This window comes from Coptis chinensis, chromosome 1 (assembly GCF_015680905.1).
Source record: "Coptis chinensis isolate HL-2020 chromosome 1, ASM1568090v1, whole genome shotgun sequence".
In the NCBI taxonomy this organism is placed as follows: Eukaryota; Viridiplantae; Streptophyta; class Magnoliopsida; order Ranunculales; family Ranunculaceae; genus Coptis; species Coptis chinensis.
Window position 1 is genome coordinate 69110095 of NC_141456.1, and position 13407 is coordinate 69123501.

Sequence of the window (13407 nt, forward strand, 5' to 3'; positions counted from 1 at the left end):
TTCAACTTAATAACCTAGAATAGATTGTTGTAATCCAATTCTTCCATTCTTACGATAAGAATTGGTCATTCTAATCCCTAATCATTCCTGGCAATCTCTACCAAATAATGACTAGCAGGTGAGGAAGTTCAACCCATTCTCATGGTGAATCAACTACCTTCTAGAGTGGAATAGAATCTTATAACTATTTCTACACTACACAATCAAGTTTTCATCAAGGCTTCCTCAAACCCCTCTAATGGAGGTTTAGCCTTGATTCATAAAACTATCATTTCTATAGGAATTAAAACAAGACATGAAATAAAGATTATATATTTACTATATTAATCTACTCAAGAATTCAAAACTTAATTAACAACTAAAAAATGATTAATAACTAAAGAATTGAATTTAGATCTAAGTGATTTAATGAACTAAAACTAAATTTATGAATAACTAGCTACTTTTATTGATCTAATGAATAATAACAATACTGATTCAAAACTAAATTTAAAACAAAGTAATTAAAACTAATTAATGGAGTCTAAGCTAATTTATTTTCTAATCTAGGTCTAACTTGTGAGTCTCCTCTTTCCTCCCTTCAAGAAGAGAAAAAGATACCCAATTTCGTGTATAGGCCTGGAGCCATATTTTGGGCCGGAAAATCGAGCCTAAAACCCAATTTCTTCAGTCCACAGAGGTTTTTTCAACTAGATTTGACTTCATTAGGTTTTTCATCCACTTCTGCTCTTCTAATTAGGTCAAGGTTTGGACCATTAGAAAGCTATTTCCAAGACGGCCGTTTTGACATAAGGTAAGCCCAATTCCGAGGTCTGAGTAAAAAGATACGGTCATCGGAAGCTTTGCTGACTTTTGTGCGCTGTTTCTGCCTGCGTTGACTTTGACTTTTCAGCTTTGATCGGGCTTTAAAAAGATTTTTTCTTCTTGAATCTTGGCCTTTAATCACAGAACTTCTTAGTAACCAACCCTTGCTCCTTTATCTCACAAAAGTGACACATTTCTGCACATAATCGACTCTAATACCTGAAATACATAAAAGCACGTAATCAGCATTAACTCTTATTTATTACTTGTATAATTGGTCTAAAAGTATTATTGTTAAGGGGTTAAAACTATAGTTTTAGGCTCTTATCAAACCACCCCCAAACAGCTTTTTGCTTGTCCTCAAGCAAATATGAGAAATTAGCATAAGTGACCAAAAATTGAGTTCTAACTAATCTCGTTTCACCGAGTGTGATTGCATTGACCATATGCAACAAGGCCTTAAACCACTAGGAATTCCGTAGTGGACGAGTTATAGCCTCATGAGAGTTTTCCAGTGAAGGTACTCACAAACTTCATCTATACTACAACGACTAAGAAATAAAACTATTGTTTCCTTATTTATGTCTCAATTATCTATACATCTCACTAGCAATGAATACAGGATAATCAAGTTGAAACCTAAGCTAATATATGCATAATAATCAATCATCTACGAATAAACAAATATACAATGAGTAATACTATGAAATGTACTAACAGGTCCGTTTCTAAAACTTTGGAATAGCGTCCTTAAGTAGGTCCTCACATAAATGTCAAGACAAAAACACTCTGATTTTTCCGCTCAAGTTTTGCTACTCCAGTGTGCAGTGGGCACACTTTACCTTACAATCTCAATGACACACAAGGAAGCTGAAGTCGATCAAACACATCTGCCACTTACTGTCGCACTAACATATTCCTAATTGAGCTAGAGGTCTTATTTAGGTGTTGCGGGGATTAGGAGATGGTTTCAGAAAGAAGGAAATGGATATTCAAAAGGGCAAGTCTGAGATAATAGGGTCTTCATATTACGTAACTAGAGAAACCCTTGTTCTTTCGCTTCTACACTTTGTTTCCATCCTTAGCCTTTTTATTTTGGCTTTTTGACTCATTTTATTCTATTTTTGGAGTTTTTATTTTGTTTCTATTTTTATTTTTCTTTTCTTTTCTTTGGATGAAAACTTCTTTTCTTTTTCTTTTCTAAAGCAACTAACTAATTTTTGTTTACACAGGTTTTTTCTTTCTCTTTTCTTCACTCATCTTATTCTCAGACTCATTTTATAATGGGTAGGTTGATTTTTTATTTTGTTTTGTTTTTGTAAAAGGGTAAAGGATTTGCGGTTTATGAAAGGCTAAAGAAAGGCTCAGAAGGGCGACTAGCGGAAAATAATTCATAGGTTTGAATTTCTAGCTATATCGATCCAAAGAGGGCCTAAATTCTCGCTTAGGATATGGTATAGGAATCAAGCAAGTGGACGTGTGATTTCTCTATCCGGATTTTACTTCTCCCTTGTGTCATTTCTCAATTTTTTTCACTCATATAAGGCTTTCGGCTATATTCTCACAGGATTTGTAGAATAAGTACTCTAGCCTAGATTTCAGAAAGTTACTGCCAAACAATCATAGATACTCATGTAATATAGTTATAGATAGATGCAAAGATTATTACGTACATATTAACCTAAGTTTCTAAAAACTATTCTCATGCAAAAGCTACGTGAGAGTTCTAGATTATTGAGAGCATAGAGAAATAAAACAATACCAATATTCTTAAGTGTATAGCATAAACCTTTTATTTATATTTTTGAATTTTTTATGTTTTACTAGAAAACAAGTGCATATTGTACATATCAATATCCTAACAGATACCTTAATTACACGTGTTTCTATGCCACCCCCAAATAAGAAGCATGCTTTGTCCTCAAAGTATTGAAATAAAAAGGGAAGAAAAATACCATGAAAACCCGTGAAATTTGGAACATCTGCAAAAGAAAGTTAAAGCATACTAATATAGAAAAAATAAAAACAGACGCAACTCTATAGGAGTTCCACCCTTTATGGGGTTAACAAGAATTAAATTACTTGGGATGTAAGCAGACACTAACTGAAATAAAAACTTACCTTAACTCCCACGTTTAAGCATCATCCTCATCCTCTTCTATAAAGAAATGAGGTTCCTTCGCATCGTGCCATGCCATGGTGATTTGCCAAGCTTCACGCCATTTATCATCTACAATCGCTAACCTGTTGAGCGCCACTTGGTCGGATGGGGTGTAGGGGGCAACCCAATGAGTTGCACCTACCATCTTGGCCAAGTCATAGCACGGAAGATCGAATAATACAATTTGTGGGTCTCACAATGTCGACCCCAACCCAATCCATGAAATGGGCACAAAAAATAGGGAAGAAACATAGCATAATACGGCAAACTAAAACAGGCATAAGAAGGTACTTATGCCTCATACTCTGGGCTCGTGCTAAACTAGACATTAATGTCTTAGGAAGGTCATATAGCAGGCGTCCCTCAGCTAGAGCAAGGAAAACGTCGCAAGTGGCGTCATTCGCAGAAGAAAAACGCCACTCCCCTAATATGTTTAGCATGATAAAAAATATGACCATGCCCACGTTAAGGGACAAGCTACCAAGGGCTACGTTATATGTCTCTTGGTCCTCTATATGGAAAATGCCGACCCCATAATTCTCAAGCAAAAGTGCATAGTTGTAGGCAGAGAAATTATCAACTATGTAGCCCCATAGGTCTTGAGTCTCAGCAGGCATAGGAAGGTCAACAACAAAAGCCAACAAGAACTTGGTTATTTCCATTGTTTTGTCATCAATGTTGATGGAGAACATGTGTTCTCCATCCATCTGATAAAAGAGTTTACAATGGTCATAAAAATATGAGGTAAGTGTAGGAGAGTAAAGTTCATCAGAACTTACCATTAAAGATTGCCATCCTGCTTGTATAATTACTTCACGAAACCACGCACCATAGGTGTCACTTTGGAACAAGTCTTCAAAAGACTATTCCGGTATGATACAAGAGGATGTGATCACAATAAATACTCTCTAGAAGAGCTGCAACGATCCTGGAATAACCCAAAAAAAAAATCGGAATTTTTCATGCCTACGGAGGTCAGGGCGCGGGTCATGCTCAAATTTAGCCTTGGCAGGGCGCGGGTCGCGCTAAGGTGTAAATGGAGGAACAGGCGTGTCAGCGCTTGGCGCGCTCACAATCTGTCTTGGGAGGGCGCGGGTCGCGTTCCGTGTGTTCTAAGCAAGGTGAAGTGAAAAATAAAAGGAAAAATTGGAGGTTTAAGGTGAGAGATGAAAGTGAGATGTGTGGGTTTTGTGTGGAGAATGAGGAAAGTTTATATAAGGTTTTAGTTTCTAAACCGAATCGACAAGTTTCCAAAAAGCTTTAAGGCAATTGCCGGAAACAAAATATTTCCAAAACCTAAAACGGAAACAACCCATATTCCTTATTCCAAAACAAACCTAATATCTTTTAGGTTGAATTTAGAATAGCAACTTTCTAACTCACTGAAATTTCATTCTACCACAATATCTAATCATAGTCATGCCAATATCGGCAACATTCCCAACAATCATTGAAATATCACTTCTAAATTTGTGGATTATATAAAAACAATTCTAAAAGAAATAATACCACCCCCAAACAATTCGGGAAGGTGGGATTAATGTTAAAATTATCGCATACGTAGAAAAGAACCACATTAAATTAAAATCGAAATTCAAATTACAATTAACTACCAAATTCAAATTTAACTACTGAATTTAACAACTTAACATCCGAACTAATAAAAACAATAAAACAACTAAATAACATCAAAATAACAAATTTTTCTAAACACTAGCCACGTGATGAAGATGGACCCTAAGACAAAGAAGGGCCAGAGTCAGTCGTCCTTCTTCGACGACGCTCATGTCTCACAGATGCCTCCTCAGAAGAGGAACCCCCCCTGGGGTGCCAAGCGTTCTAGCATTCCTACTTGAAACTTGCATTGTACCTCCATAAATGCTTTCATCTCTTCCCAACGCTCATCCTCGCGCTGGGCGCGAGTCTCATAATTCTGATGTATGGTAGTTTGCCGAGTTCGGAGATCTTCACAAATAGTATTAAGAGAATGCATGCCACGATGAAACACTGACATGCATTCTACATTAGAAGTACACTTCTCCAAGGCATCAACCTCAAAACATCCCATGTCCTCCTCTTCATCATCCAAACTAACAACCCTATCAGCCGGCAACCTCCAAGTCTTCTAGATACATTGCATGTAAATACTTGCATTTGAATGTGAGTTCAGCATAATCCGACTAGATTTCGGAGTAGCACTCAAACTCATCATGATCTTTGTTATCAACACAGGGAGAGGTGCAATACTCTTCCCAACTCCTCTAATCATATTTATCAAAAACTCGAGGATACATAATTCATACTTCTTTTCTTGGAGTATCCATAGAACGTGAAGACAATTTAGACTGATGTCACTGACTTTCTCCTTGCTAATGACATTCCTACCAATCCACTGAGCTACAGCCAGCTAGTTGGTTTGTAGAGACGACTGGCGAACACAATGCGAACTCGCTTGTAGTTTCCCTCCAAAACCGTCTCATTCATCAAAGGCTCGATCCCACCAATTTAGGATTCCTGCAATGTGGCTACCAGATTATGCCCCTCCTCCATGCCGAAAATCCGAGCCAACAAATGTCTATCTACTTCTCTCCTTATTTTATTCACCTTCACAAAAATTTTACTACCATCCAACTCCCTCATCTTATAGAATTTTTGGACCAAATCGTCATGATAAAAGTCATCTGTCAAATACCACAACTTCATCCAATCCCAACGAATCATCTCATCACTGTAAAATGGCGTGAAGTGGTCGCCAGTAAAAGCTTGTTCTGGCAAAATTCATCGTTTTTGAGCCATTGAAGTTTGGAGTCGATTTGTGGGCTTGAGACAATGTAGGAATGAAGTTTGAATCAACCTAACTCAAAATTTTGGGAGGTGGCATAGTGGTGGTTCAAATTTTTTATAGTTTGGTGATTTTTTTGTATTTTCGGTGGTGAAAAAGGTTGGAAATGGTGGTGGAGATGTTATGGAGAAGTTTTGGAGTAGGGGAATTATAATTGGTGTGGTGGTATTTGGGTTTTTCTTTTTTCTTTTTTTTTAGGGTTTAAAATCGTTAATAGCGGAAGTAGAAACAAAACTCGCGATCTGTTTTTGATTTGAGGAAGGAGACGATGCATGCGACGATGCATATATATTTGGGCCCAAGCCCAATTAGATTTCCGAATTTTTTCGATTTTTTCGCGCAACTTCAAACTAAAATTTCCGATTCATTACCGGTCCGATTTTTGCGAATGAGATATGAAAACGATCAGGAGAGAATTTCCAATCCAATGATCCATAAAACACTCTATTCTAACCGTGGGCAATATATAAAAAGATGGAAAATGCCTCAAAGTGCGTGCGTGACGTAAGTTATGCGAACAAATGAAATCAAAATTTATAGATCATGTCAACCTGAATCAAAATACGATTAAACGACATAAGCAACAAAGTGGAAAGTTATGCAATCACGGATGGAAAGACCGACACCCCACCCCCAAACAAATTTTAGACAACAGTGTTTAGAAAATTTGTTTTAAACGTGGGTCTTTTAAAGTCAGATTCCCGAGACTTACTACATTACTATTTTTATGATTTAAAAAAAAAATACTTTTATGCATGATATTTACTATAAGAAAAACGAAAAACAATAAAGACATAATGCACACCATAGAGGAACATGACTCAAAACGTGAAAATGTGAATTATGTTAAACATGCAAGAGTGGAAAACGTGAATTATGTTAAACGTGGACTTAGGATCCGATACTTACTGCCACACACTCTATAGCGAGGGCCCAATTACCTGAATGGTGCACTTACCAATATATGGACGTGAAGGGAAGTACACTTAACAACAAAGGTCAATCCTCATAGACAGGGTCCTGTAAAAGGACTTCCTCCACATCAAGGGACATTAGCTCGTGAAAATGTTTTAACCATTGGCCATTGACTTGAAAGGTACTGTTGTCATTGGGATTTACCAAGGTGATTTCCCCGTAAGGGGTGACTTCAGTAACCAGAAAAGGAGCATACCACAAACTATGTATAGCAAGATCTTTTGACCTACCACAAACTCTTTGCACAAGATTTGCTTATCATGAACACGTTTCATGTTATCTTTATAATCCTTTGCAAGATTATAAGAATCGCTACGGATTTCTTCAAGCTCATTTAATTGCAACTTGCACTTGACACCCGCCTCATCAAAATTGAAGTTAAGGCTTTTTATAGCCCACATAGCACGGTGCTCCAATTTAACGGGTAGATAACAAGGTTTCCCAAATACAAGTCTAAAGGGAGACATACCAATAGGAGTTTTGAAAGCAGTCATATATGCCCATAAGGCATCAGTTAGACGTTTTGACCAATCTTTCCTATCAGGATTTACAGTTGTTTCTAAGATCTTTTTGATTTCCCTATTAGAAACTTCTACTTGTCCGCTAGTTTGTGTATGATAAGGAGTTGCTACCTTATGTGTAACTCCATACTTTTTCACTAGAGATGCAACAACTCTGTTGCAAAAATGTGTTCCACCATCACTAATGATGGCTTTAGGAATGCTGAATCGACAGAAAATATACTCCTTAACAAAAAACACAACTGTCTTATGGTCATTGCTACGACAAGCCATGGCCTCTATCCATTTAGACACGTAGTCCACGACAACTAGAATATATATAAAACCATGGGAAACAAGAAAAGGACCTATGAAATCAATGCCCCATATGTCAAAAACTTCTACCACCATGATTGGATTTAATGACATCATATTACGCTTAGTGATTCGCCCAAGTTGTTGGCAATGAACACACGTCTTACAATGCACTTGGGCATCTTTAAAAAGAGTAGGCCAATAAAACCCACATTGAAGAATTTTAGCAACTGTTTTCATACTACTAAAATAGCTACCACAATCTTTGTCATGGAAGAATGATAGAACCTCATTATATTCCCACTGGGGAATACAACGACGAATAATCTGATCTGCATAATACTTAAAAAGGTAGGGCTCATCCCAGTAGTATAGCTTAACTCTGGCCAAGAACTTCTTACGTTCATTTCTTGACCAATCATCAGGAATAATATCAGAAACTAAATAATTCACAATGTCATCATACCATGGTACAGAAAAAATAGCATACAGATGCTCATCAGGAAAAGAGTCAGGTATGGACGCAAAATCACTTTCATCGTCATTTGTGAGTCTAGATAAGTGGTCGGCAACAACATTTTTTTACCCCTCTTTTGTCCTTTATTTCTAATGTGAACTCTTGCAAGAGAAGAATCCATCGGATTAATCTCTGCTTAGCATCCTTCTTTGCGAGAAGGTACCTAAGGGCTACATGGTCCGTGTAAACTAGAGTCTTAGAACCAACCAAATAAGGACGAAACTTATCTAAAGCATAAACGACAACTAAGAATTCTTTTTCAATAGTTGTATATTTCCTTTAAGCATCGTTTAGAGTTTTACTAACATAATAAATAACAGTGGACTTATTATCTAGTTTCTGTCCCATGACAGCACCAATAGCATAATCACTAGCATCACACATGAGTTCGAAAGGTTTAGACCAATCGGGAGGTTGTATAATGGGTGCAGAGGTTAAGGCGGCTTTTAAAGTTTCAAAAGCCTATTTACATATAAAATTAAAATCAAAGATGGCATTATTTAAAAGCAGATTAGTTAAAGGCTTAGCTATTTTTGAAAAATCTTTGATAAAACGGCTATAAAAACCTACTTGGCCTAGAAAGGCTCTAATATCACGGACAATCCGTGGTATAGGTAGAGATGATATCTTATCTAGTTTGGCCTTATCTACTTCGATGACATCACTAGATACTATCTGCCCTACCACTATTCCTATTTTCACCATGAAATGACATTTTTCCCAATTCAAAACCAGACTCTTCTCTTCACACCATGTCAAAACCTTAGATAGGTTAGATTATAATAGTTAAATTGAATAGTTTTCCTAATGAATAAAGCAATGAAACTCTAAACGCAAGTAAAACTAAAACTGAACTATACTCGTGATTATCAAAGATTTCTACGCTCGATACTATTGAAGTAGAGTTGGAATAGAAGATTCATTCCACTCCTAGTTCTTTAGCATTCAAGTTTCCTACGACTATAAATCCTACCAAAGTCAATGAGAGTTTTACGAATTATACTACGAAATGCTACGGAATACTAAAGTTTGAATCTAGAATAAGAATTAGGGGGGAATTGAATCCACCTTGAATCCAACTTAAGAAACTAGCATAGATTGTTGTAATCCAATTCTTACGTTCTGACGGTAAGAATTGGTCGTTCTAATCCCTAATTATACATGGCATCTCTACCAATTCATAACTAGTATGTGAGGACGTCCACCCATTCTCATAGCGAATCAACGACCTTCTGGAGTGGAATAGACTCTTACAACGATTCTATACTACACAATCAAGTTTTCATCAAGGCTTCATCAACTCCCTATAATGGAGGTTTAGCCTTGATTCATCAAACTATCATTTCCATATGAAATTGAATAAGACATAATATAAAGATTCTAACTTTATTAAATTCAACTAAACAATAATTGAAATCTAAATTAACAGCTAAGAAATCATTAACAACTAAGAATTGAAATTAAATCTAAGCAATTTTAAATAACAAAATTGAAATTATAAAGAACTAACTATTTTATTTATCTAATGGATGATAAACAATGATTCAATACTGAAATTAAAACAAGAATAACAACTAATTAATTAATTGAAAAATACTAGATCTAGAACTAAGCTTTAATGGCTACTCTAATGGCTGCCTCTATCCTAAGCTAATTGATCCTTAAGAGCAAAGTCTTGTGTGTGGAAATGGAGGAGACCAGATCCACATTTTTGTGCATGGGCTGAGGGTCCATGTTTTGGGCCGGAAAATCGAGCCCAAAGCCCAATTTCTTCAGTCCACAGGGCCCTTCTCAGCTGGCTTTGACTTCAACAGGCTTTTCATCCACTTCTGCTCTTTTGATTGGGTCAAGGTTCACTCCATTGGAAAGTTCATTCCGAGTTGGTAGTTTTGACATAAGGTACGCCCAATTCCGAAGCCTAAGTCCAAAGATACGATCTTCGGAAGTTCTACTGACTTTTGTGTGTTGTTTCTGCCCGTCTTGGCCTTTAATCACAGAACTTCTTAGCAACCAACCCTTCCTCCTTTATATCGTTGAAGAGGCACATTTCTGCACATAATTGACTTCAATACCTAAAATATATAAAAGCACGTAATTAGCATTAACTCTTATTTATTACTCGCATAATTGGTCTAAAAGTATTATTGTTAAGGGGTTAAAACTACAGTTTTGGGCTCTTATCATTAGACAGGCAGTCAGTGAAAGAGTCTCCATAGATAGAAAACTCATCCATGAAAACTTCCATGAAGTGTTCTACCATGTCACTAAATATATTAAGCATACACCGCTGGAAGGTACCAGGAGCGTTACAAAGGCCAAAAGGCATTCGTTTATAGGCATATGTTCCAAACAGACATGTGAAGGTAGTCTTTTCTTGGTCATCAATATCAATAATAATTTGAAAATAACCAAAGTAGCCATCCAAAAAACAATAAAAAGCGTGACTAGCTAGACGTTCAAGCATCTGATCTATAAAGGGTAAAGGAAAATGATCCTTTCGTGTCATGGCATTTAAACGTCTATAATCGATACAGATTCTCCATTTCATAGGACCATGCGTTGCAACATATTCACCCTTGGCATTACGTACCATGGTAATCCCTGATTTCTTAGGAACTACATGAATGGGACTTACCCATTCCCTATCAGAGATTGGGTACATGATACCCGCATTGAATAACCATAAGACTTCTTCCCTAACAACCTCTTTCATGGCAGGGTTCAAGCGATGATGAGGCTCATGAGAAGTCTTTGTGTTATCCTCCAAATGGATATAATGAGTGCAAACATTAGAGTCAATTCCCTTAATGTCGGCTAGGGACCAACCAATCGCAGAACGATGTTCCCTAATCACTCTAATCAAACGTGTCTCTTCATCCTTAGATAACAGAGAAGATATAATTACCCGATGACTACAATCCGGATCAAGTTGAATATACTTTAACTCATAAGGAAGAGGTTTAAGCACCGAGGTGGAAGGAATGTCGATAAATACTTCTGGAGGGTCCTCATCTTGAGTAGTGAAAACTTGCTTAGGCAGCGAGTCTTCAAACTCAGTAGATGGAGCAACATAAGGGTCTACGATAGGTGTCAACTCGAAGATGGTGTTGACTTCCTCTAAGTAGGAGTCAACGGCGAAATCTGAACTTCCAAAAGAAAGGAATTTATGCATCTGGTTTTTGGGAAATGTGTTATTAAAATAGTCTTGAGCTAAGCTCTCGAACATGCTAACCTCCCCATCTACAGAGGAACACTAGTTGAACACCATTCACCCATCTCACATCTTCATGTCACTCATTCACCTTCCATCATGAATGTTCCTCGCCCTCTACCTTCTCAAAGAACCATTGAGTTTGCACTAAACCTTCTTGTTTCTCCTATGCTTCATGACTTTCTAAACCCATCTGGTGAAGAAGTTAATACCCAAGGACAAGCCACCTGACACTTTTTCATTTTTTCCATTCCTTCCTTCTAAAACTTATCCACATCCCACGTATTTTCCAAAACCATCCATTTTCTCACGCTCATTCACTTGGCAGCCCTTTCGTAGGAGTCCGGTATGGAGTCAGAATCACTATCATCGTCGTTTGTAAGTCTAGATAAGTGGTCGGCAACTATGTTTTTGACCCCTCGTTTGTCCTTTATTTCTAATGTGAATTCTTGCAGGAGAAGAATCCATCAGATTAATCTCTGCTTAGCATCCTTCTTTGCGAGAAGGTACCTAAGGGCTGCATGGTCCATGTAAACTAGAGTCTTAGAATCAACCAAATAAGGACGAAACTTATCTAAAGCATAAACGACAGCTAAGAATTCTTTTTCAATAGTTGTATAATTCCTTTGAGCATCGTTTATAGTTTTACTAGCATAATAAATAACAGTGGATTTATTATCTAGTTTCTATCCCAAGACAGCACCAACTGCATAATCACTAGCATCACACATAAGTTTGAAAGGTTTAGACCAATTCGGGAGGCTGTATAATGGGTGCCAAAGTTAAGGTGGCTTTTAAAGTTTCAAAAGCCTGTTTATCGTTAAAATTAAAATCAAAGATGGCCTCCTTTAAAAGCAAATTAGTTAACGGCCTAGATATTTTCAAAAAATCTTTAATAAAGCGCCTATAAAAACCTGCATAGCCTAGAAAGGCTCTAATATCACGGATAGTCCGTGGTATAGGTAGAGTCGCTATCTTATCTAGTTTGGCCTTATCTACTTCGATACCATCACTAGATACAATGTAACCTAGTACTATGCATTTTTTCACCATGAAGTGACATTTTTCCCAATTTAAAACGAGACTCTTCTCTTCACATTGTGTTAAAACTTTAGACAGGTTAGACAGGTATTCAGTGAAAGAGTCTCCATAGATAGAAAAATCATCCATGAATACTTCCATGAAATGCTCTACCATGTCACTAAATATATGAAGCATACACCCCTAGAAGGTACCAGAAGCATTACAAAGGCCAAAAGGCATTTGTTTATAGGCGTATGTTCCAAAAGGACATGTGAAGGTAGTCTTTTCTTGGTCAGCAATATCAATAATAATTTGGAAATAGCCAGAGTAGCCATCTAAAAAACAATAAAAAGCATGACCAGCTAGACGTTCAAGCATCTGATCTATAAAGGGTAAAGGAAAATGATCCTTTCGTGTCATGGCATTTAAACGTCTGTAATCAATACAGATCCTCTATTTCATAGGACCATACGTGGCAACATATTCACCCTTGGCGTTACGTACCATGGTAATTCCTGATTTCTTTGGAACTACATGAATGGGACTTACCCATTCACTATCAAAGATTGGGTATATGATACCCGCATCGAGTAACCGTAAGACCTCTTCCCTGACCACTTCTTTCATGGCAGGGTTTAAATGACGTTGAGGTTTGCGGGAAGTCTTTGCTTTATCCTCTAAATGGATACGATGAGTTCACACATTAGGGTCAATTCCCTTAATGTCGGCTAGGGACCAACCAATAGCAGAACGATGTTCCTTAATCACACTGATCAACCGTGTCTCTTCCTCCTTAGATAATAGAAAAGATATAATTACCAGATGACTACCATCCGGATCAAGTTGAATATATTTTAACTCAGGAGGAAGAGGTTTAAGCACCGAGGTGGAAGGAATATCGATAAATGCTTCTGCAGTGTCCTCATCTTGAGTAATGAATACTTGCTTAGGCAGTAGGTCTTCAAACTTTGTATATGGAGCAACCGAAGGGTCTACGATTTGTGTAGACTCAAAGATGGTGTTGACTTCCTCTACGTAGGAGTCATCGACAAAATCTAA